The following is a 26,230-nucleotide window of genomic DNA, read 5'->3' on the forward strand; positions in this document are numbered from 1 at the left end:
CATTTATTCTCAATGGCTTGCCGTTCATCGGGAAAGTCCACCAAAGTCCATACTTTGTTCTCATACATGGATCCTATCTCGGATTTCATAGCTTCTAGCCATTTGTTGGAATCCGGGCCCACCATCGCTTCTTCATAGCTCATAGGTTCATCGTTGTCCATGACCTTTAAGACAGGGTTACCACTGAGAAGTTGTACACACCCTTGTCGACCTACGAGGTTCGATAGTAATTTGATCTGAAGCTTCATGATCATCATCATTAGCTTTCTCTTCAACTAACGTAGTTGCCACAGAAACATCTTTCTGTGTTGTGCTACTCTCTGGTTGAAGTGAAGTTTCAACAACCTCATCAAGTACTATCTTCCTCCCACTCAATTCTTTCGAGAGAAACTCTTTCTCGAGAAAGGACCTGTTCTTAGCGACAAACACTTTGTCCTCAGAACTGAGATAGAAGATATACCCAATCATCTTGTTTGGGTATTCTATGAAGACACAACTTTTTGCTTTGGGTTCGAGCTTTTCTGACTGAAGCCTATCGACATAAGCATCGTAGCCCCAAACCTTAAGAAACAACAACTTTGGTTTCTTGCCAAACCATAGTTCATACGGTGTCGTCTCCACGGACTTAGATGGTGCCCTATTTAAAGTCAATGTAATTGTCTTTAATGCATAACCCCCAAAAATAGCGGTAGATTGGTAAGAGACATCATACACCATATCCAATAAGGTCCGATTACGACATTCGGACACACCATCATGCTATGGTGTTCCAGGCGGCGTCAACTGTGAAACGATTCCACCTTGTCTTTAGTGATTGCCAAACTCATAACTCAGATACTTTCCCTTTGATCAGATCGAAGGAACTTGATCTTCTTGTTATGATGATTCTCAACTTCACTCTGAAATTGCTTGAACTTTTCAAACATTTCAGACTTATGCTTCACTAAGTAAATATACCCATATTTATTCAATTCACCAGTGAAGTTGAGAAAATAATGATATCCACTGCGCGCGTCAACACTCATCATACCACACACATCAGCATGTATGATTTCCAACAAGTTGCTTGCCCGTTCCATTGTTCCAAAGAACGGGGTTTTAGTCATCTTGCCAAAGAGGAATGGTTCGCATGTGTCAAGTGATTCAAAATCAAGTGACTTCAAAAGTCCATTAGAATGGAGGTTCTTTCATGTGCTTTACACCAATATGACCTAAGCGGCAGTGCCACATGAAAGTGGTACTATCATTATCAACTCTACATCTTTTGGCATCAATGTTATGAACATGTGTATAACTACGACCGGGATTCAATAAACCATTCACATTGGGTGCATGACCATAGAAGGTATTATTCATGTAAACAGAATAACCATTATTCTCTGACTCAAATGAATAACTGTATTGCAATAAACATGATCTAATCATGTTCATGCTTAACGCAGACACCAATGCAAACAACATTTATCTAGGTTCAACACTAATCCCGAAGGTAGAGGGAGCATGCGATGGTGATCACATCAACCTTAGAAACACTTCCAACACACATCCTCACCTCGCCCTTAGCTAGTCTCCGTTAATTCCGTAGCTTTTGTTTCGAGTTACCAATATTAGCAACTGAACCGGTATCTAATACCCAGGTGCTACTAGGAGTACTAGTAAGCTACACATGAATAACACATATATCAAATATACTTTTGTTGAAGTCGACAACCTTCTTATCTACCAAGTATTTGGGGCAGTTCTACTACCAGTGACCGTTCCCCTAATAGAAGCACTTTGTCTTGGGTTTGGGTTCTTGGGTTTCTTCACTGGAGCGAAAATTGGCTTGCCATTCAGGATGTTTCCCTTCTTGCCCTTGCCCTTGTTTGAAACCAGTGCTCTTGTTAACCATCAACACTGTTAGGGCATATTTATTCCTAAGGTGTTTTGGTGATTCATGACAATGCGTTTGTGGACTAATTGTGTGCCTTGAGTATCCCAGACGTTTCATCGCTAGGCACAAGACGGTTGGGTGCCCCTCGAAGACTGTTGAAGACAACGTCTTTTCTATGTTTCTTTTTGGTGGATTTGAGTCGTAGGAAAGCCGTACTATTAAGAGGGGGTCCGTGTCGGAAAGGTTTGGGTGGAATCATCACGTACACGTTTCTTCCTAGTCCCCTCCTTTCCCTTGCACCTTGGAGCTTCCTCCGTTGTTATCTCGTCACCTTGTTTCTGGCTGCTGTGTTGGCTCGCGGTAGTACTGCTCCCAGGTGAGCGGTAGTACCGTAGGCACCAGCGGTAGTACCGTGCTGCGCGCGTGGTAGTACCGCAGGTGCCCACGGTAGTACCGCTCCCCTGGAGCTGCACTACCGTGGCCCACCAGGCTAGTACCGCTTCCCCGCGGTAGTAGGGGCGGATGTAATTTTTTACATCCGCACCTACCACGGTAGTACCGCATTCCTTCCGCGGTAGTACCGTGCTCAGCTGTCAGGCGGTAGTACCGCCCCTCTGCGGTAGTACTATGTCGGGTTTTTGCTTCTTCCGTTTTTCAGCAGAAGTAGGCACGGATGTTTCCTTATCCACACTCTTCCCAGGCTAGGGGGTTCCTGCCTTGCGGTAGTACCACAAGGGGGAGCAGTAGTACCGCGCCCGTGGAAGTACCGCCCTCAGCACTTGTGCTACAGGTCTTCCCTAGCTGTTGCTGGTGCAGCGGTAGTACTGCGGGCCTGCATGGTTGTACCGCATGACCTTGCGGTAGTACTGCTTGGCAGCAAGCGGAAGTACCGTGTGGCCCCACGGTAGTACCGCTGGCCGCGGGCTGGTAGGTGGGTAACGGTTGGATCTTTGTCCCTCACTATAAAAGGGGTCCCCTTCTTCCCCGTTGACTTATCTCTTCCAACCCTAAGCTCCATTGTTGCTCTAAGCTCCATTTTCGCCCAATCTCACTCCCTAGCCAATCAAACTTGTTGATTTACTCGGGAGTGGTTGAGAAGGCCTCGATCCACACTTCCACCAAGAGAAATTTGATTCCCCCACTAATCCCTTGCGGATCTTGTTACTCTTGGGTGTTTGAGCATCCTAGACGGTTGAGGTCACCGCGGAGCCATAGTCCTTTGTGGTGAAGCTTCCTGGTGTCGTTGGGAGCCTCCAATTGAGTTGTGGAGATTGCCCCAACCTTGTTTGTAAAGGTTTGGTCGCCGCCTCCAAGGGCACCAATAGTGGAATCACGACATCTCGCATTGTGTGAGGGCGTGAGGAGAATACGGTGGCCCTAGTGGCTTCTTGGGGAGCATTGTGCCTCCACACCGCTCCAACGGAGACGTACTTCCCCTCAAAGGGAAGGAACTTCGGTAACACATCCTCGTCTCCACCGGCTCCACCCTTGGTTATCTCGTGCCTTTACTTGTGCAAGCTTATTTGTGTTATATCTCTTGCTTGCTTGTGTTCCTATCCTTGTTGCATCATATAGGTTGCTCACCTAGTTGCATATCTAGACAACCTACTTTGATGCAAAGTTTAAATTGTTAAAGAAAAGCTAAAAATTGTTAGTTGCCTATTCACCCCCCTCCAGTCAACCATATCGATCCTTTCAATTGGTATCAGAGCCTCGTCTCTTTATTAAGGACTTTACCGTCCGAAGAGTATGGTTGATACCGTAGACGGTGTGGAGGAACACTCCGGTGTGAATCCGATCTCATCTACGGGCGATGGGGGAACCTCGGTCTCTCATGAGGATTTCAATGTGGCCTTGGAGACATTGAAAACCTCCATGACGACCGAGGTTGAAAGCATGTTTACTAAATTCTTTGAAGGGCTTAAACTATCCACCGCACCGTTGAAAGTGGGTAATCCCACCGACAAGGTGACGGATGCTACCTCCGATAAGGGGGAAGCTAGTAGTGAAAAGGCTCCTTCTTCTAGTGGTAAGAATGTCACCGGCATCTTTGCTCATGTGGAACCACCACTTGTTTATGGTGGACCGGTTCCTTCCACTCATTTGAATCATGCCGGTCCTCCCCCTAAGATTGTGAAAAATGAGGACTTTGATTCTTGGGTTTACCGCTTTAAACGTCATTTAAATCATGTGAACACTAATCTTTGGAGAATCATTGAAGAAGGTTTCTATCCGCATGATCCAAGCAACTTCACTCCTTGAGAAGCCGTGGATAATCAATTCAATGAAAATGCTCTCTTCATCATTCAAGATGCAATTCCACCCGAAGATCTAGCTCATCTTCGGCCATTCGCCTTGGCCAAAGACGCATGGCTTTGTGTTGTCTCTCTCTACCGGGGAAGCGCAAGCATTCAACGCTCCAACTATGAAGTGGTGCAAGATGAGGACGATGAGTTTGCAATGAAAGAAGATGAAGAACCTCGTGAACTTTATCGAAGAGTAACCAAACTCGCGGTCTCACTCCGAGATCACGGGAGCAAGGACACGAATGACAATTGGATCAAGCGCAAATTCCTCAAGGCAATGATGCCCTACCATAAGGCCATGTCCTCCGTCATTCGTCAAAGGCCGGACTTCCACACTTTGACCTCAAGCGAAGTGTTGGATGAGTTTGTGGCCATGAACATTTTGGACAAGACCGCCGACAATGCGGTGCTTCGTTCTCAAAGGGCAAAGAAGCCCAACCTTGCATTGAAGGCCAAGCTTTGCGTTGAAGAAGAAGAAGAGGAAGAAGAGGAGAGCAACCCCGAAGATACAAAGTATGCATATCATGAACACATGGCACTCGCTTCAAGGCAATTTTGGAGCAATAAAAACTCAAGGCCAAACTTTAACAAAAACAACTCAAGTGGCATGAAGAGCAAGCAACGTGTAAGGACTTTCTACAATTGTGGCAATGTGAGTCATTTTGTTGCGGAGTGCTCGTATGAGAAGAGGGAAGACAATGGTGGCAAGCTCATCCGAAAGGACAAGGCCAAGTCGTTCCCCAACAAGAGCAACTTCACCAAGAAGACTCCTCCCAAGGCATTGGTGGTACAAGAAGAGTACAATGAGGATAATGAAGGTGGTGAGTCATCTGCCATGGCCTCAGTTGCCATTGTGACGACTCCACGGGTGTCTCTCTTCTACTCACCCAATGAGAGCATCACCGCCAAGTGCCTCATGGCTAAAGCCACCAACAAGGTAACCCCCAACATCAAAACTACCATCATTAATCATCCTTCTTCGACGGATAGCATTGATGAACATGAGTGAGCTAATGTGGAGGCGAATGAGTTTGAGGCCTTTATGGGCAAACTTAAGGGTAAATCCAAGAAGCACTTTGTTGATCTCTTGGAACAACTTGGTGAAGCCAATGACATGATCGAGGCTCATGAAGATACCATCACTAAGATGGAAGGGCATAGTCGTGACTATGTCGATGAGATTTCGGATCTTTCCAATGCTCTTGAGGAAGAGTGTGGTCTTCGTTTGGCTCTTGAGGAGTCACACAACGTTGATCATGCTAAGTTAAAGAAAGATTATGATCATGCTCTCATTGTTTCTCATGTGCTAAACTCTAAGAAGGCCGAACTTGAGGTTGATCTTGCTAGACTCAAAGAGGAGTTTGATCTACTTGACAAGGCTCACAAGATCTTGAAGGGTGCTCATGCTAGCCTCAAAGAGTCTCATGATCAACTTCAAGTAAAGCTAACCAAGGAAAAAGGCATTTTCCTCGTATGATGTTAATTGATAATGCAAATGCTACTAACCAGTGTTGTGAGAATGTGCATCTTGTTGAGGAGAACGCTAAGCTAAAGGTGCAACTTGAGAGAGGTCTTGCGACTTGCATACAAGGAAAGAAGAACCTCAACGACCTCTTGATCAATCAAAAGGGAGTTGTGGCCAAGGAAGGGGTTGGGTACGTGCCCGAGTCCAAGAACAAGAAGAAGAATGACAAGACCAAACGACCTCCTCCTCTCATGCAAACCTTTGTGAAGGAGGGAGAGAGTGCTTCCAAGGAGAAGAAAAACAATGTGAAGGGTGGCGGTGTCAAAAAGGGCAATGCCACTTCTCCCACCAAAGTCGGCGACTTTAATCCATCTTATATGTTATGTCGTGCTAGTGATGGGCATGTCTATGTAAAATTCGTTGGTTCTCCTCACGAGTAGATTGAATGGTCTATTTGGGTTCCAAAGACCCTTATTACTAACATCAAAGGACCCATTACAAAATGGGTGCCTAAAACCAAGCATTGATCTCTTGTAGGTGTTTGCTTTCGGTGGGGGATCATGGTTGCTCGATAGCGGAGCTACAAATCATATGACCGGAAGTAAGGACTTGGTGGTGGACGTGCATAAGATTCCATCTATGCCCACTGAGGGAGTCCTGGATTAGGGGGTGTTCGGATAGTCGGACTATACCTTCAGCCGGACTCCTGGACTATGAAGATACAAGATTGAAGACTCCGTCCCGTGTCCGGAAGGGACTTTCCTTGGCGTGGAAGGCAAGCTTGGCGATACGGATATGAAGATCTCCTACCATTGTAACCGACTCTATGTAACCCTAACCCTATCCGGTGTCTATATAAACCGGAGGGTTTTAGTCCATAGGACAACATACACATCAAAAATCATACCATAGGCTAGCTTCTAGGGTTTAGCCTCCTCGATCTTGTGGTAGATCTACTCTTGTACTACCCATATCATCAATATTAATCAAGCAGGACGTAGGGTTTTACCTCCATCGAGAGGGCCCGAACCTGGGTAAAACTTCGTGTCCCTTGCCTCCTGTTACCATCCGGCCTAGACGCATAGTTCGGGACCCCCTACCCGAGATCCACCGGTTTTGACACCGACATTGGTGCTTTCATTGAGAGTTCCTCTGTGTCTTCGCCATTAGGCTCGATGGCTCCTACGATCATCAATAGCGATGCAGTCTAGGGTGAGACCTTCCTCCCCGGACAGATCTTTGTTTTTGGCGGCTTCGCACTGCGGGCCAATTCGCTTGGCCGTCTGGAGCAGATCAAAAGCTACGCTCCCGGCCGTCAGGTCAGATTTGGAAGTTTAAACTACACGGCTGACATCCACGGGGACTTGATCTTCGACGGATTCAAGCCACTGCCGAGCGCGCCGCACTGTCATGACGAGCATGATCTAGCTCTGCCGCAGAACAGTGCCTGGAGGCCGCACCCGCATCGGCTTCGACTCTTAATTCGGAGCCAAACGCGCCGATCGAGGATGGGTGGTTGGACGCCGCCTCGGGGGCTGCGATCCCAACGGCGATTGAGCCGAACACCAGCCCCGCACTCCGCGAGACTCATGATTCCAAGGAGTCGGGCTCCTCTCCGGACTCCGAACCTTTCGCGCCTCTGCCAATCGAATCCGATTGGGCGCCGATCATGGAGTTTACTACCGCAGACATCTTTCAGCACTCGCCCTTTGGCGATATTATAAAATCACTAAAGTCTCTCTCTTTATCAGGAGAGCCCTGGCCGGACTATGGTCAGCGATATTGGGATGCGGACGATGAAGAAATTCAAAGGGCGAGTGGTCACATGGACGAACTGTCCAGCCTCAATAAAATTCTGGACCAAGTATGTCAGATTCATAGTACCCCTGGTAAACCTGCTAATCATACCCATAGAGAATGTTGGGTCTTCAAGCAGTCCGGCAAGCTCAACGCCGTACACAAGGGGGAGGATACACCAAGTGAAGACGAGGACGATCCCCCCAAGCAAGACACGAGGGAACAAAAGCAATTTCCACCAGAAGTCAAAACAGTAAACGTGTTACACGTAATCAAGGAAAAAAACAAGGCGGCACTCCCAGGAAAGTATACCCAAGTGCCTATCACCATGAACTCCTGCTACTAGACATCTCAACCGATCACTTTCGACCATCGCGATTACTCAGCAGGTATCCGACACGCAGGATGGGCTGCCCTGGTATTAGACCCAGTAATTGGTGGATATCACTTCACAAGGGTCTTGATGGACGGTGGCAGTAGCCTAAACCTAATATATCAGGATACAATACGCGGGATGGGGCTAGACCAACACAAATTCGCCATAGAAATATACCTTTAAAGGAGTAATGCCAGGCCCAGGGGCTCGTTGTACGGGCTCCCTCCTCCTACAAGTTACATTCGGCTCCCCCGATAACTTCCGTTGCGAGCATTTAACTTTCCACATCGCTCGTTTCAAAGTGGCTACCAAGCATTGCTCGGACGCAAAGCTTTCGCTCGCTTTAATGCAATACCACACTACTCCTCCCTCACACTCAAGATGCCCGGTCCACGTGGCATCATTACAGTGCACGGAAATATCAAGCGATCTCTATGCGCCGAAGAGAGTGAGGCTGCCTTGGCCGCCGCACACCAAAGGCGCCCGGACAAACGAAAGCATCCAATAGGTCGTCAAGACCTCAGATACAACTAATCAAGTCCGGTGCCGCTATTTATACGGAAATAAGTGGTCACACCCCTATTTGTCAATACAAGGGGCTCAACGCACGTAGACAAGTGGCAATTTCTTATCATCTTGAACTATACATGGTTTCTTTAAAAACTATCCTTTAGCACGACAACTTTTTCACTTAACTTCCTCTCTTTTACAGACGATCATCGTGCTACACCCGTCCAGGATACGGCACAACAGAGACACAGACGTAGACGTGCAGCAGGGACCCGCTCCAAGGATTCTTTTTAGATTAAGACCCTGCGTAAACCTTTTTTACTGTCTCTTGTTGATAGATATCCACCGTTGAGAAGGATGCTGACGTCTTGGCATGTGGCCACGCCAGAACAATGCACGTACCTGGACACACGGGGCTTCTTACAAAGGCCACTATTTAGTCCCGGTTTATACCATAAAGACCGAATACCTTAGGGAGTATTCGGCGTCGCGAGTTTGGCGCTATATGCATCAGCTCCGAATCATTATCTTTGGTCAAATGTTGGGTTTGCCCGGCTCCTATGTTTTGGTGCCTTACATTCCGCCTTGCCGGCTAAGGTAGCACTAGGAGAACTACTGCGACTGTGCCCTGGTTCATCCGGACGAGCACCTCGATAGAGAAAGCCGAAAACTGACTGTCAAGATATAGCGTGAGACTGGTCAACCACTCGATGACCTGTGGGAATGCTAGAATTCCTCCGCCTTAACGAAGGGCCATTTCCTGGCCAGGCATGTACGCACCCCGATATCGGGAGAGTGCAGAGCCACCAGGGGCTATCTAGTAGCCCCACTGTCAAACTCCTATGGCTAAGTGAAAGTGCTAAAGCATTATAGTCTGGTTGCCTCGCTCGCTCCACTATCACCTCCTTAATAGGACCAAGATGTTGGGTTAAGTGTGAATGCATGTTTTTGCGAGCACCTCCGCATTATATGCGTGAGGGTTGAAGCCGACGGCTGCAATCTTTCAGGTTATACACATGTATACATAAATGGCCGCCCAGGAGACATCATATTACTTTCAGGCAAAAGTATAAAAATAGCCTTATAAAAATTTATAAAAGCATTTCGCTTACAATGAGATTACATATCACTCAAACATAATATTTTTTGAGCACTGGGTCTCTATCAAACGGGCACCCTCAAGAACTTCTTCAAAGTAGTGCTCGGCAGCCTTTCGACCTATAGCCGAATCCCGCGTTGCAACATTGGTAGCATCCATCTCCGCCCAATATGCCTTAACACGGGCAAAGGCCATCCGTGCGCCCTCTATGCACGCCGACCTCCTCATCGCATCAATGCGCAGCACCACATCAAGGACCTGCTGCACCAAGCTGAAATAGCTGTTCGGTTTTGAGCTTTCCGGCCACAGCTGATCCACAACAGACCTCATAGAGAGTCCGAACAACCTGTTTAGTTTGGCCCATTCGACTAATTGGTCGGTCAATGAAAGTGGACGCTCGGGAGAATGGAATTGTCTCCAAAACAGCCGGTCTACTCCACGATCTGTCTGAACCTGGAAGTACTTGGCCGCATTGGCAGCGCTCGCCGCCAAATCCATATACACATCCTCCGAACTCCCCAGCCGATCCAGAGGGGCTGTCGGGACCCCGATCCTAAGTCACACCGATCTAGCATGTAACACTTCATATCACTTTGCGGCCTCACGCACGGTATTCCCACGGGTGCCACCTTACCTGGCCTGGGACCGTTTGCGCCTTTTGGCTCACGTATATGATAGTGTCGCTAGCATCCATATGACAGAGAACCCGGGCCGACATGACCAGTCGTGAACCCAAAGTAGCACTAACTTACAGGGATAGGCATACATGAATCAACCTCGAGCATGTCGGTCAACAGCGTATGAATCCGGGTTGTAGCACTGGGCTAACAGGACTCCAGGAACCCAGGCTGTAGCAGGCTAGGCAGGACTCCGGATGTCACTGCGTGACATTTCCTCGAAGGGACAGACATCGGAACGAAGTGAAACACATGCTGGCCAGTCAAATGTTCCGGAGCAGTAGTGCTGGGCTAGCAGGACTCCGATGAACCGGGCTGTAGCGGACTACTATGGCTCATGGAAGCACAAGACTACATTTCCCCATAAGAGAGGCTACCAGAGGTAAACAACTAGGTTGTCGGATCCCACACATAGCAATACATGTTACACGTACGCATAACATGCTAGTATGTGATGTACAACATGGCATCACAACGTAACTCAAACTCATATAGATAAAGGCCCAGAAGAGCCACATAGCATGCAATACAAACAGGGGTCTCATGACCCATCATTCAGAGCATACAAGCAACGGAAGCATTACATGTCTGAGTACAAACAACTACAAAAGGAAAAGACTAAGAAGCCTGACTAAACACGACTCTCCCAAGGGTACAAGATCGTAGCTGGGATACAAGCTACTCGTCGAAGTCACTAGTGTAACCAACTGCAAAACATAAATAAGCAAACGTGAGTACAAAGGTACTTAGCAAGTCTTACATCAGAACTATCTACATATGCAACATTATCAACAAAGGGGGTGGTGGTGTTTAACAGCAGCAAGCCAGCTTTGACTCAATGGCTAATCTATACTACGAGTATCAGAAACTTCTTTGAGGTGAGAAGACGCACACGAGTCCACATATTCACCATATCAATACTCCACTATGGATCCGTTCCCGTCTCCCTACGAGAAGGCCATCCATAGCACTCATGCTTATCTTGCAGATTTTAGAGTATCCACTTCAAGTTGTCTATGTACTACATAAGTCCTCCAAGTTTCCATATCCGAGGAAAACGGCTATTCGAATAGATAATGTTGACCCTGTAGGGGTGTACTTCTTCACACACGCTCTCGCCACTTATAGCCCTGTACACATCATGTACCTCGGCAACCTTCAAGCGGAATCCGGGCGAGGGTGTCGGCCATGACCTGACTAACCACACGAGTCTCTCATCCAGGTTTATCGCCTATTTGGGTTCCATCCACAAGGAGATCTAGCCGGGGTGTCGCTCACGGCCCAAAATGATGTGTGCAGGGTTCCCAAGCCACCATCCAGGTGCCACTTGGTACACCGTGCCATGGTGCCTAGTCTGTCCCAAGCCCGTCCCGTCGGACACCACCTGGTAGACAAGTAGCACTACCTACAAACGCCAGAAACTAGTTGCGACTCCTGGACAGAGATCAAGTGGGTTAATAAGCTGAGAGGGGCCGGATAACCGAAACCCAATGTGTGGTAGTAACTGGACTTGGATAACATACACAGAACTCAGTGCTTAAGGAAGGTTCCAATGAGACAACCCACCATGTACTCCTACATGGCCTCTCATCGCTACCTTTACCAAAACGTGTTCACACACTTAGCCTGATGAATCAGACCTGACACAACTCTAAGCATAGCTGGCATAAAGAAAACAAGCATGGATGAGTAGGCACATCAAGGCTCAAGCAACTCCTACTCATGCTAGTGGATTTCAGCTATTTACTGTGGAAATGACAGGTCATGCAAAGGAATGGGTTCAGCTACCGCAGCAGAAAGTAGCAGTTTGAATCGTTGTTGTCCTAATGCAGTAAAAGGAGCAGGAGTGAGAGAGTGGGATTTTATCGAGATGCTCAAGGGGGTTTGCTTGCCTGATAGATCCACGAAGAAGCACTGCTCCTCAGACAGGTACTCGGGACACCTTCCGGAGTAGAACCTATCGAGAGGGGACGGTGCCGGCAATCAATAAACATCCATATGCAACAATATGATGCATGAAAATGACATTTCAAAGATGCTATGATTTGCCCTAATGCATCTAGCATCAATTTGGTTGAAGTCCATATGTACCAAGGGTTCATATGCAAACCCCAAATTAAATATATAACATGCCATTATTACGTTTTCACTTATACAACAAGTATAAGTTGGTTTTTCATGCATGAAACTAGCATAAATGGATTCCTTGCATTTTTCTGATGATTTTTCATATATAATTTATTTGATTTGGAGTTACGGTTGAATTACTATGATTTTTAGAAGTTTTAACTATTTTCTGGAATTTCCTGATTTAAATTAATACCAGAAAATGATATAATGCGTCAGCACAGCGTCATGCTTACGTCAGCAGGTCAAAGGCGGCTGACCAGGTCAAACCTGACGTGTGGGGTCCACACGTCATTGTCTGTGGTTAATCCTAATTTAAAATAAACCTAAACTGGTTTAGTTAATGGGGTTGGGCCCACGCGTCAGTGACCCAATTAGCTAAACAGGGTTTAATTAGTTGTTAAACTAATCCTAACTAAAACTTAACAGGGCCGGGGCCCACATGTCACTGACCCACACAGGTCAAACACTAGGTCAACTGGGGGGGTAGACCCGGTCAACCCCACCGGTGTTTAGCCGCCGGCGAGGCCGAACGTGGCAGAGGGCTCGGGATCACCGCTCCGGCGACCAAAAGGACGGCGGAGACCACCGGGGCGTAGCCCGCGCTCGTCCGCACCGATTGGAGCAAGTGGGAGAGGCAGGGGCGGCCGGAGCTCGCCGGAGCGGAGCTCGGGGCGGCGGCCGGAGCACGGCCAAGTGCGGGCGAGGGCTGCGGTGCATGGGGAAGCGAGCGGAGAGGCTCTACGGCCTCCTGTCGTCATCAGGAACAGGGTGACGCGCTCAGCTACGGGCTGCGGTGGCCAGGGCGACGGCGGCGACATGGACGACGGCGGGGCGCCTCGGCCATCTATGAAACGACGGCTACGGCGAGCGGCAAGCTACGGGGTTAGGGGAAAAAGGTTCATGGCCTCACAGTGAGCACGAAGGGCTTGACGGCGAGTTCAGGGAGGTCCGGACGTCGACGAACTTGACGGCAGCGATCTGCGTGGCCGGAGATGAAGACAACGGCGGTGGCGACGATACGATGCGTCCCCGGTTGCCTGGCTCGTCGAGGACGTAGAGGACGTCGTGGCGGAGCTCTCGGGCATAGAGCAAGGTCGAGGGGGAGGCGGTGGCTGCGGCAACAGCGAGCGGCGGCGACGGCAGCGCTCGGGCGCGGTGGGAGAGAGCGAGGGAGAGGAGGGGATGAGCACGGGGGAAGAGTGAGAGAGGTGCGGGGCGGCGCGTGGCGTCGCACGGGGCAACTAGGCGACAAGGGGAGAGACAGGCAGGCAGGAGGTGGCCGGGCGCGTGGCTGTGCGCGCCGGGCGGGTGCCCCTGTCCTCCTGGCGCGAGGAAGGCGACGACTGGCGTGGCCAGTCAGCTGGGCCGGCTTGTTGGGCCAGAGCAGGTGGGCCGCCAGGTGAGGCCAGGTACGATTCCCTCTCTCTCTTTTATTTTGTTTTTGTTTTCTATTTTCTGACATTTGTTTTGTATCTAAAATAAATGTAACAACATTTCCATAAATGCTAAAAATAATTGTGGCATCTAGATATAATATTCTAGAGGCCCTCACCAATTCCCAACATTTTTGGAGCCAATAAAATATTTATATAATTTAAACAGTTCCAAATCAAATATTTATGCATTGATTCAAAAATCCAAAATGTGTAGCAAAAATGTGCATCACCTCTGGTTGTTGTTCCCAACATTATCCAAAGAGCATGAACATTTTTGGATAGCATTTTGGGTTCATTGAAAATCCATTTTAAAGTTGAACCTATTTGAATTTGCTTTGGTGCTAGGGTTTGAAACATCCCCATTTCAATTTCATTTGAAATTTAAACATGATGCACAAAGCAAGCCTAGGACCATACCAGAACTAGGGATGTGACAACTCGCCCCCACTCGAAAAAATCTCGTCCCGAGATTTAGGAGTTGGCGGAAAGAAAGCGGGGTACTCAAGTCGAAGACGATCTTCTCGCTCCCAAGTAGCTTCTCTCTCGGAATGATGAGACCATTGAACCTTGAGAAACTTGATGTTATGACGTCGAGTGACACGCTCTACTTGATCCATAATGCGAACAGGGTACTCTCGATAAGTGAGGTTATCTTGGAGATCAAGCGTTTCGTGGTCCACTCCGCGGATGGGATCCGAGAAGCAACGCCTGAGTTGAGAGACGTGGAAGACATCATGAACTTGAGAAAGATGTGGGGGTAGTTCCAACTGGTAGGCAACCTCTCCTTGTTTAGCGAGAATGCGAAAAGGACCAATGTAGCGAGGAGCCAACTTGCCCTTGATACCGAAATGATGGGTACCCTTCAAAGGAGTAACCCGAAGATAAGACTTGTCGTCAACTTCATAAGCCACTTCCTTATGACGACGGTCATACTGGCTCTTTTGACGAGATTGGGCTGTTTTCAAATTCTCATGAATGATGCGAACTTGCTCTTCTACCTCCTAGATCATATCCGGTCCAAAGAATTGTCTTTCACCGGTTTCTAACCAGTTCAAAGGTGTTCGGCATCTTCGTCCATACAGAATTTCGAAGGGTGCTTTCTTAAGACTGGATTGATAGCTATTTTTATAAGCAAACTCGGCAAAGGGAAGACATTTCTCCCAATCCATACCAAATGAGATAACGCAAGCTCTAAGCATGTCTTCAAGAATTTTGTTGACCCTTTCCACCTGACCACTTGACTGAGGGTGGAAAGCGGTACTGAAAGAAAGATGGGTGCCCATGGCATTCTGGAAGCTTTCCCAGAAATGAGAGGTGAAAAGACTGCCACGTTCTGAATTGATCTCTAGTGGAACACCATGGAGTGACACTATTCGGGAGATATATAAGTCAGCGAGCTGACTAGCAGTGGTACTCTCTCGAACAGGTAGGAAGTGAGCCACTTTGGAGAGACGGTCAATGACTACGAAGATAGCATTATTTCCTTTCTTGGTCCTGGGAAAGCCGGTGATGAAGTCCATACCAACTTTGTCCCATTTCCACTCAGGAATAGCTAAAGGTTGAAGGGTGCCAGCAGGTCTCTGATGCTCTACTTTAATGCGACGACAAACATCACAGTTGGCAATATACTGAGCGATTTCTCTCTTCATCCTAGTCCACCAGAACCTCTGGCGTAGGTCCTGATACATCTTTGTACTACCGGGATGAATCGTGAGAGGGGATTCATGGGCCTCCTTAAGGATTAGTTGCTGCATTTGTTGACATTTGGGAACCACCAAACGGTTACCAAAGTAAACAACACCTCGTTCATCCATAGAGAAACAGCCAGCAACTCCCTTGGAAATATTCTTCTTGATTCGGGAAATTCCCGTATCATGCTTATGGGCCTCTATGATCTGATCCGTAAGGGTAGGTTTCGCCATCAAGGTAGAAAGGAAACCATGAGGAGCTATGTGAAGGTTAAGCTTACAGAATTCCTCGTGGAGGGGTGGTTGACATTGTTGCAACATGAGGTTGTTGCAATAGGATTTACGACTTAAAGCATCAGCCATGACATTGGCTTTGCCTGGAGTGTAGGTGATTCCTAAGTCGTAATCCGAGACCAACTCCAACCAACATCTCTGTCTGAGATTCAGATCCGGTTGGGTGAAGATATACTTGAGACTCTGATGGTCAGTGTAAATTTCACAACGGTTACCAAGAAGGTAATGTCGCCAAGTCTTAAGTGCATAGACTACGGCTGCAAGCTCTAGATCATGTGTAGGATAATTTTCCTCATGTGGATGCAACTGTCGAGGTGCATAGGCAATCACATGACGATCCTGCATAAGAATGCAACCTAGTCCTTGACGTGAAGCGTCGCAATAGATAACAAAGTCTTTAGTGAAATCCGGTGGCACGAGTATGGGCGCAGAAGTCAGGCGTCTTTTCAGTTCCTGAAAACTGTGCTCACACTGTGGGGTCCACTCAAACCTTTTATCTTTCTTGAGAAGCTCCGTGAGGGGTTTGGCCACTTTGGAGAAGTTTTCAACGAAGCGGCGACAATAACTGGCTAGACCAAGGAAACTCCTAACTTGTTTGACCGTTTCGGGTGGAGTCCAATCGAGAACGGCTTTAACTCTCTCAGGATTGACAGCAATGCCCTTACTAGAGATCACGTGTCCCCGATAGGTCACTTCTGGCAACGAAAATTCACACTTGGAGAACTTGGCATAAAGGCGGTGCTCTCTGATTTTTCCTAACACGAGCCTAAGATGTTCGGCATGCTCTTCCTCGTTCCTCGAGTAAATAAGAATATCATTGAGATAAACCACGACGAACTTATCTAAGTACTCCATAAAGATCAAGTTCATCAAGCGGGAGAAAGTAGCTGGAGCATTGGTTAGGCCGAAAGACATCACGGTGTACTCGTATTGACCATAACGAGTGACAAAGGCCGTTTTGGGGATGTCCCTGTTTCTGATTTTGATTTGGTGGTAGCCTAACCTCAAATCCATCTTGGAAAAGACTGAGGATCCAGCGAGCTGATCATACAGGTCGTTGATCCTGGGGAGTGGATACTTGTTCTTTATCGTGACCAAATTAACGGGACAATAATCTACAACCATCTGATCCGTACCATCCTTCTTCTTGACGAAGAGGACAGGACAAGCCCAAGGAGAAGAACTGGGACGGATGAAACCCTTTTGCAAGGACTCATCAAGTTGTTTCTTAAGCTTGGCTAACTCCAAAGGTGCCATCTTGTATGGTCTCCTAGAGATTGGAACAGTCCCTGGGATAAGTTCTATGACAAACTCTACATCTCTGTCAGGTGGGACACCTGGCAGTTCTTCTGGAAAGACATCCGGGAAGTCACGGACTACCGGAATATCTTCAAGGTCAGGAAGAGGGCTGGCATTAAGAGAATAGAGTTGGCGCCTTGCAACTCTAGTAGAGACAGTGACTATTTTGCCAGATGGATGTGTAAGTTGAACAGATCTAGTGTAACAATCGATCTTGGCATGATGAGCAGTCATCCAGTCCATACCCAAGATGATGTTAATATCTGAGGACTTTAGAGATATCAAAGAAGCAAGGAATACCAGTCTGTCAACAAGGATTTCATTACCATGGCTTACCTTGGAGGTTTGCCATTTGGAACCAGGAGTCTGGATTATTAGTGGAGTCGGCATATCACAAAATGACATCTCGTGCAACCGAGCGTAACCTTCGGATATGAAGGAGTGGGATGCTCCAGCATCGAACAGAACTGAAGCTGGGTGACAATTGACAAGAAGCGTACCCAGTACGACGTCGGGATCATCTTGAGCTTCTATAGCTGAGACATGGTGCACACATGCTCGTTCAATGGAGGCTAGCTTGGTACTGATCATCTTGACTGATGCTTTTCATGGCCAACAGACCTCTTAGACTGGGGTGGAGCATAACTGGACTGAGGGCAGTCACGTGCATAGTGTCCTGGTTCTCCGCAGGTAAAGCAAGTTCCTGGGGTAGGACGTGGACCTACATTGGCAAGTGGTCCTCTAATAGGCCTGGGTGGAGCACGTTGCTGAGTTGGGTGAGGCGCCACATAGGATGGCCTCGATGCATATCGACGTGGAAGAGCTGAGTTCAGAATCCAAATCCGTCGCTTCTGAGAGCCAGAGCGGGAGGAAGAACCCAGATCACGGTTGTGCTTTCGAGACTCCTCATAAGTGACTTGAGCTGTCTCTGCATTAATGGCCTTGTTCACAAGAGCCTGGAAAGTATCACAATGATGCAGGTGGAGATCACGACGCAACTTAGGGTTGAGACCCTTCCGGAACCTAGCCTGCTTCTTAGCGTCTGTGGACACTTCTTCTGTAGCATAGCGGGCGAGGTTTCCAAACTCTCTACTGTAAGCATCAACAGGCAGCTTACCCTGGGTAAAACTACAGAACTCTTCCCTCTTGCGGTCAATGAGAGCCTAAGGAATGTGGTGCTCACGAAAAGCCCCGGTGAAATCTTTCCACGTAGGAAACTAGCCAGCTGGAAGCATAGCCTCATAGCTCTGCCACCAAATACTAGCAGGACCTTCCAGGTGATAGGTAGCATAGCTGACCTTGTCACCTTCAGCTACGTTCGCAGAATGCAACTTGTGAGTGATGCTTCGGAGCCAGTCATCCACATCGAATGGCTCAATGGGGTGATGGAAGGTGGGTGGTTTCAGACCAATGAAGTCGGTGATGGAAACCAACTTCTTACGCTGATGTGCGGTGTTCTGCTCAATCTGTGCCAGCAAGCGGTTAGTCTCACGCTTGTTCCTCTCGGATGCTAACAAGAACTCTGCCATCAAAGGCTGGTCAGGAGGATCCTCATCCCTACCATCTCCGTGGTTCTTGCTATGAGCAACTGAACCTCGGTTAGCAGACGACATCCTGGCACGGAAACCAAGGAAACAAGGATGGAATTAGCATCGACATGAGGATGTGGAATGTAATGCAAAAACATTGGAAACTCTTGAAATCCTAGGACAATTTTGGCAGCATAACGGCTGTAAATGCTCAAAAGGATTTTGAGACATTCATCAAAGGAATAGCATAATCAATCAGCATCATAATATCAAGGTTCTGGGTCAACCTGAGGACACACGGAAGTAGTAGAACTGTACGGAGACACAACCCAACAATCCTAAGACTTTACGGTTTAGTAACACGTCATCCTGAGAGATAGAGGAGAAGCCTAGGCCTTAACCCTCGTAGAAAAGAAGAGGCTGACTCATAAAGAATGACATGAGGTAAAGGAGTAAAAAGAGCCTTACGTTCCCTTCCACATTCAATTCCCTTATATAACTAAAGCATTTCTAGACTCAACTTCGACCAGTTTGGCTTGGTAATCCTACAGCCAGTCAGGCTCTGATACCAACGCTGTCGGGACCCCGATCCTAAGTCACACCGATCTAGCATGTAACACTTCATATCACTTTGCGGCCTCACGCACGGTATTCCCACGAGTGCCACCTTACCTGGCCCGGGACCGTTTGAGCCTTTTGGCTCACGTATATGATAGTGTCGCTAGCATCCATATGACAGAGAACCCGGGCCGACATGACTAGTCGTGAACCCAAAGTAGCACTAACTTACAGGGATAGGCATACATGAATCAACCTCGAGCATGTCGGTCAACAGCGTATGAATCCGGGCTGTAGCACTGGGCTAACAGGACTCCGGGAACCCGGGCTGTAGCAGGCTAGGCAGGACTCCGGATGTCACTGCGTGACATTTCCACGAAGGGACAGACACAGGAATGATGTGAATCACATGTCGGCCAGTCAAATGTTCTGGAGCAGTAGTGCTGGGCTAGCAGGACTCCGGTGAACCGGGCTATAGCGGACTACTATGGCTCATGGAAGCACAAGACTACATTTCCCCATAAGAGAGGCTACTAGAGGTAAACAACTAGGTTGTCAGATCCCACACATAGCAATACACATTACACGTACGCATAACATGCAAGTATGTGATGTACAACATGGCATCACAACGTAACTCAAACTCATATAGATAAAGGCCCAGAAGAGCCACATAGCATTCAATACAAACAGGGGTCTCATGACCCATCATTCAGAGCATACAAGCAACGGAAGCATTACATGTCTGAGTACAGACAACTACAAAAGGAAAAGACTAAGAAGCCTGACTAAACACGACCCTCCCAAGGGTACAAGATCATAGCTGGGATACAAGCTACTCGTCGAAGTCACTAGTGTAACCAACTGCAAAACATAAATAAGCAAACGTGAGTACAAAGGTACTCAGCAAGTCTTACATCAGAACTATCTACATATGCAACATTATCAAAAAAGGGGGTGGTGGTGTTTAACAGCAGCAAGCCAGCTTTAACTCAATGGCTAATCTATACTACGAGTATCAGAAACTTCTTTGAGGTGAGAAGACGCACACGAGTCCACATATTCACCATATCAATACTCCACTATGGATCCGTTCCCGTCTCCCTACGAGAAGGCCATCCATAGCACTCACGCTTATCTTGCAGATTTTAGAGTATCCACTTCAAGTTGTCTATGTACTACATAAGTCCTCCAAGTTTCCATATCCGAGGAAAACGGCTATTCGAATAGATAATGTTGACCCTGCAGGGGTGTACTTCTTCACACACGCTCTCGCCACTTATAGCCCTGTACACGTCATGTACCTCGGCAACCTTCAAGCGGAAGCCGGGCGAGGGTGTCGGCCACGACCTGACTAACCACACGAGTCTCTCATCCAGGTTTATCGCCTATTCGGGTTCCATCCGCAAGGAGATCCGGCCGGGTTGTCGCTCACGGCCCCAAATGATGTGTGCAGGGTTCCCAAGCCCACCATCCGGGTGCCACTTGGTACACCGTGCCACGGTGCCTAGTCTGTCCCAAGCCCGTCCCGTCGGACACCACCTGGTAGACAAGTAGCACTACCTACAAACGCCAGAAACTAGTTGCGACTCCTAGACAGAGATCAAGTGGGTTAATAAGTCGAGAGAGGCCGGATAACCGAAACCCAATGTGTGGTAGTAACTGGACTTGGATAACATACACAACACTCAGTGCTTAAGGACGGTTCCAATGAGACAACCCACCATGTACTCCCACATGGCCTCTCATCGATACCTTTACCAAAACGTGTTCACACACTTAGCCTTTACCGGTAGGACATATTCACCACTCCGATTCATTATCGATGAATCAGACCTGACACAACTCTAAGCATAGCTGGCATAAAGAAAACAAGCATGGATGAGTAGGCACATCAAGGCTCAAGCAACTCCTACTCATGCTAGTGGGTTTCAGCTATTTACTGTGGAAATGACATGTCATGCAAAGGAATGGGTTCAGCTACCGCAGCAGAAAGTAGCAGTTTGAATCGTTGTTGTCCTAATGCAGTAAAAGGAGCAGGAGTGAGAGAGTGGGATTTTATCGAGATGCTCAAGGGGGTTTGCTTGCCTGATAGATCCACGAAGAAGCACTGCTCCTCAGACAGGTACTCGGGACACCTTCCGGAGTAGAACCTATCGAGAGGGGACGGTGCCGGCAATCAATAAACATCCATATGCAACAATATGATGCATGAAAATGACATTTCAAAGATGCTATGATTTGCCCTAATGCATCTAGCATCAATTTGGTTGAAGTCCATATGTACCAAGGGTTCATATGCAAACCCCAAATTAAATATATAACATGCCATTATTATGTTTTCACTTATACAACAAGTATAAGTTGGTTTTTCATGCATGAAACTATCATAAATGGATTCCTTGCATTTTTCTGATGATTTTTCATATATAATTTATTTGATTTGGAGTTACGGTTGAATTACTATGATTTTTAGAAGTTTTAACTATTTTCTGGAATTTCCTGATTTAAATTAATACCAGAAAATGATATAATGCGTCAACACAGCATCATGCTTACGTCAGCAGGTCAAAGGCGGCTGACCAGGTCAAACCTGACGTGTGGGGTCCACACGTCATTGTCTGTGGTTAATCCTAATTTAAAATAAACCTAAACTGGTTTAGTTAATGGGGTTGGGCCCACGCGTTAGTGACCCAATTAGCTAAACAAGGTTTAATTAGTTGTTAAACTAATCCTAACTAAAACTTAATAGGGCTGGGGCCCACATGTCACTGACCCACACAGGTCAAACACTAGTTCAACTGGGGGGGTAGACCCGGTCAACCCCACCGGTGTTTAGCCGCCGGCGAGGCCGAACGTGGCGGAGGGCTCGGGATCACCGCTCCGGCGACCAAAAGGACGGCGGAGACCACCAGGGTGTAGCCCGCACTCGTCCGCACCGATTGGAGCAAGTGGGAGAGGCAGGGGCGGCCGGAGCTCGCCGGAGCGAAGCTCGGGGCAGCGGCCGGAGCACGGCCAAGTGCGGGCGAGGGCTGCGGTGCATGGGGAAGCGAGTGGAGAGGCTCTACGGCCTCCTGTCGTCATCAGGAGCAGGGTGAAACGCTCGGCTACAGGCTGCGGTGGCCAGGGCGACGGCGGCGACATGGACGACGGCGGAGCGCTTCGGCCATCTATGAAACGACGGCTACGGCGAGCGGCAAGCTACGGGGTTAGGGGGAAAAGGTTCATGGCGTCACAGTGAGCACGAAGGGCTTGATGGCGAGTTCGGGGACGTCCGGACGGCGACGAACTTGACGGCAGCAATCTGCGTGGCCGGAGATGAAGACAACAGCAGTGGCGACGATACGGTGCGTCCCCGGTTACCTGGCTCGTCGAGGACGTAGAGGACGTCGTGGCTGAGCTCTCGGGCACAGAGCAAGGTCGAGGGGGAGGCGGTGGCTGCGGCAACAGCGAGCGGCGGCGACGGCAGCGCTCGGGCGCGGTGAGAGAGAGCGAGGGAGAGGAGGGGATGAGCACGGGGGAAGAGTGAGAGAGGTGCGGGGCGGCGCGTGGCATTGCACGGGGCAACCAGGCGACGAGGGGAGAGACAGGCAGGCAGGAGGTGCCCGGGCGCGTGGCTGCGCGCGCCGGGCGCGTGCCCCTGTCCTCCTGGCGCGAGGAAGGCGACAACTGGCGTGGCCAGTCAGCTGGGCCGGCTTGTTGGGCCAGAGCAGGTGGGCCGCCAGGTGAGGCCAGGTACGATTCCCTCTCTCTCTCTTTTATTTTGTTTTTGTTTTCTATTTTCTGACATTTATTTTGTATCTAAAAGAAATGTAACAACATTTCCATAAATGCTAAAAATAATTGTGGCATCTAGATATAATATTCTAGAGGCCCTCACCAATTCCCAACATTTTTGGAGCCAATAAAATATTTATATAATTTAAACAGTTCCAAATCAAATATTTATGCATTGATTCAAAAATCCAAAATGTGTAGCAAAAATGTGCATCACCTCTGGTTGTTGTTCCCAACATTATCCAAAGAGCATGAACATTTTTGAATAGCATTTTGGGTTCATTGAAAATCCATTTTAAAGTTGAACCTATTTGAATTTGCTTTGGTGCTAGGGTTTGAAACATCCCCATTTCAATTTCATTTGAAATTTAAACATGATGCACAAAGCAAGCCTAGGACCATACTAGAACTAGGGATGTGACAGGGGCATACCGTGGATCTCCGAATTTCCTCCGCAACATAAAGGATTTCCCAGCTACAATATCCCCGGCTTCCTGCAACTCCTCCTTCTTTGCCCTCATAGCAGAGCAGAGATCCTTTTTCATCGCAGCAGCCTTTTCATGGTCCGATGCCTTCGCTTGGTTTTCTTTTTCAAGAACCCGGCAACGGTCGGCGGCGGCTTTTAATTCTATAGCCATCTTGGCCATCTTGTCTCGGGTCTCGCCATGCGCGGCCTTCTCGGCCTGCAACTCTTCGGCCGCCTTCACAGTAGCCGCATTGCCCAACCTCGCTTGTTCCTTGGCTCGGGCAAGTTCTGCCCGCAAGGCTTCAACAGTGGCAGCTCCATCTGCAGTCACAATATATTAAAGATACTGGCATCATGTTGCTCTTCCTATTGTGGCGTCTACTAGATAATGACACTTACCCTGTGCCTCGTCAAGCCTTTTGTTAACAAGCTTGATGTCGGTGTCTGCCGCATCCAACTGCCGTTCTAAATGGGCAAACTCGCTAGTCCGGCTAGCCACCGGAGCTTCCATCACCTGCACATAGAGGCAGTATGGTTATTACCTGGGAATATGATCCTCTGTTCATCGTCGTTTCCGACAACAACCAGAGTCTCAGGGGCTACTATCTACACAGGGCACACCTAGCATGTGCAGGACTATCATACATTCTTGTACGTACCTCAAAGCCTGTCAGTAGACTCATAAAAGCTTCATGCAATCCGCTTTCGGCGGACGATATTCTCTCCATCACCGTATTCATCAGCACACGGTGTTCATCTGAGATGGCCGCTCGCCCCACCAACTCCCTCAGAACATCCGATCGCACACTAGACGGTGCCAGACTCTTTTGTCTGCTCTCTTCGGGAGCTGGACGTTGGGAGCTTCGAGGGTCAACGGGATTATCTTCTGGCCTCACCGGACTCGGAGAGGCCCTCCGCGACGACACTTCAGGGTCGCCCGCTTTCGGAGCGGAGGAGTCTAGAGGAGGCGTTTCGCTCTCCATCATCTCTGGAAGAAGATCCCCCGAAGATGAGCTCATTTGAGAGGGGCTAAGGCCCGAACTACGAAAATATATGCGGTGGTTATCTTCTCAGAAGAAAAAGATGGCATATCTGTACTATTAAAGTATTTTGGGTCACTTACGACTCACGGGACAATTGATCCCCCCGCGGACTTTGTGCGGCAACGGCGCCCCCCAAAGTAGGACCCTCTGTGGGAGACTTCTTCTCCCGTTTGGAAGCTTCGGCTACCGAATCCCCAGGTGCAGTCCTTTTCCTCTTCTGGTCGCCTTCCCTCATGGAGACGCTCGCTCCCTCGGCTAGAATGGGCAGCGTTGGGGGCCCACGTCCGCCCGCATTATCCTCCACATTATCTTCCTTCAAGGGCTCCGGGCAAGGTGCGGTCTGGAGCATCTTTTTCAATACCGGATTCTCCAAACCCTCAGGGAGGGGGGCCGAACACCGAATCAACTTCGCCTTTGTTAGCCAGTCCTAGTCAAAAAGCGAACTCTCAGAAATAACTTCGTAACAAAGAAGAGATAGTATGTTCGGCCGGAAGATGCCTTACCTGTTCGGCGGCGCGGTTACTACTCAGGCCCACGTCCTCGGAGATTTCCGGACACTCCACGTGAGGTCCGAAGAATGACTTGTACATCTCCTCGTGCGTCAGGCCGAGAAAATTTTGAATGACGCGCGGTCCCTCGGGTTTGAACTCCCATAGGCGAAGAGGCCGGCGTTTGCAAGGCTGGGCTTGACGAACCAACATAACTTGTATTACCGCGACCAAACTGAAATCTCCATTGAAGAGATCTCGAATGCGGCTTTGCAGTATAGGCACGTCCTTGGCTGGCCCCCAGCTCAGACCTCTGCTGATCCATGACATCAGTTGTGATGGAGGGTCCGAGCGGAAAACAGGGGCGGCCGCCCACTTGGCACTTCTAGGAGCCGTGATGTAGAACCACTCATGTTGCCACAATTTAGACACCTCCGGGATGGAACCTTTGGGCCACGGAGCTCCCGTCATCTTGCGTATTGAGGCACCTCCACACGATGCATGTTTCCCCTCGATCATCTTCGGCTTCACTTCAAAGGTCTTGAGCCAGAGGCCAAAGTGAGGGGTGACCCGGAGGAAGGCCTCGCACACGACAATGAATGTTGTGATATGAAGAAAAGAGTCCGGAGCTAGATGTCACACCCTGGTTTTCATGCCACAACACTTAAGCTAATAAATCATGATAAAATGTGGTTTGACAAAAACTTTTGAGTGTTTTGGACCTTGCCTTGTTTGGATTTTGTCTGTTGTTTGCAAGTGCTCTAAAAATCAAATAAATCCTCCAACTCCTATACTTCATCTCCTTGCTCCAAACTCTTGAACCAATGATCATGCCATGTGTATAGAGCAATATAGTATTTTCTTACAAAAATAATTTAGCCAAAAAGTATTTTCAAAAATTAGTTTTCCAAAAACCCCTGAATTAAGATTTGTACTGCAAGTACTTAATTCAGGGCAGTAAAAATCTTTCCAAAAATATGTTTGACTCCTATTATATATAGGATAACCAGAAACCACAAAAATATAATTTTAAAAGTTATTTTCCTATTTGATTTAAAGGCTTTTTCTTAAGGCCAGAAATGGTCTTTAATAGGTTAAAATTATTTTAAAGCTTTAAAAAAATTTGAGAAAAATTAGGGAGACTCAATGGACATATATTTTCCATATATATGAGTTTCAACACATGGTCATGATCAAAATATTGGACAAAACCTCCCAAAACCATTTCTGCTCATTTCAAGGATTTGAAATATTTCTACAGGAAATATTTTCATAAAAATCCAAGAAAATTCTAACATGTCACATATGACATTTTTGATGATCTTGCCAAGTACCATGTCATGGAGAATAGTATAACCCCATGAAACCCTCTCAAAACCACTTCTGTCCTTTTTCAAGTTTGAACATTTTTGCACTGTC

This window comes from Triticum aestivum, chromosome 5A, assembly GCF_018294505.1.
Source record: "Triticum aestivum cultivar Chinese Spring chromosome 5A, IWGSC CS RefSeq v2.1, whole genome shotgun sequence".
NCBI lineage: Eukaryota > Viridiplantae > Streptophyta > Magnoliopsida > Poales > Poaceae > Triticum > Triticum aestivum.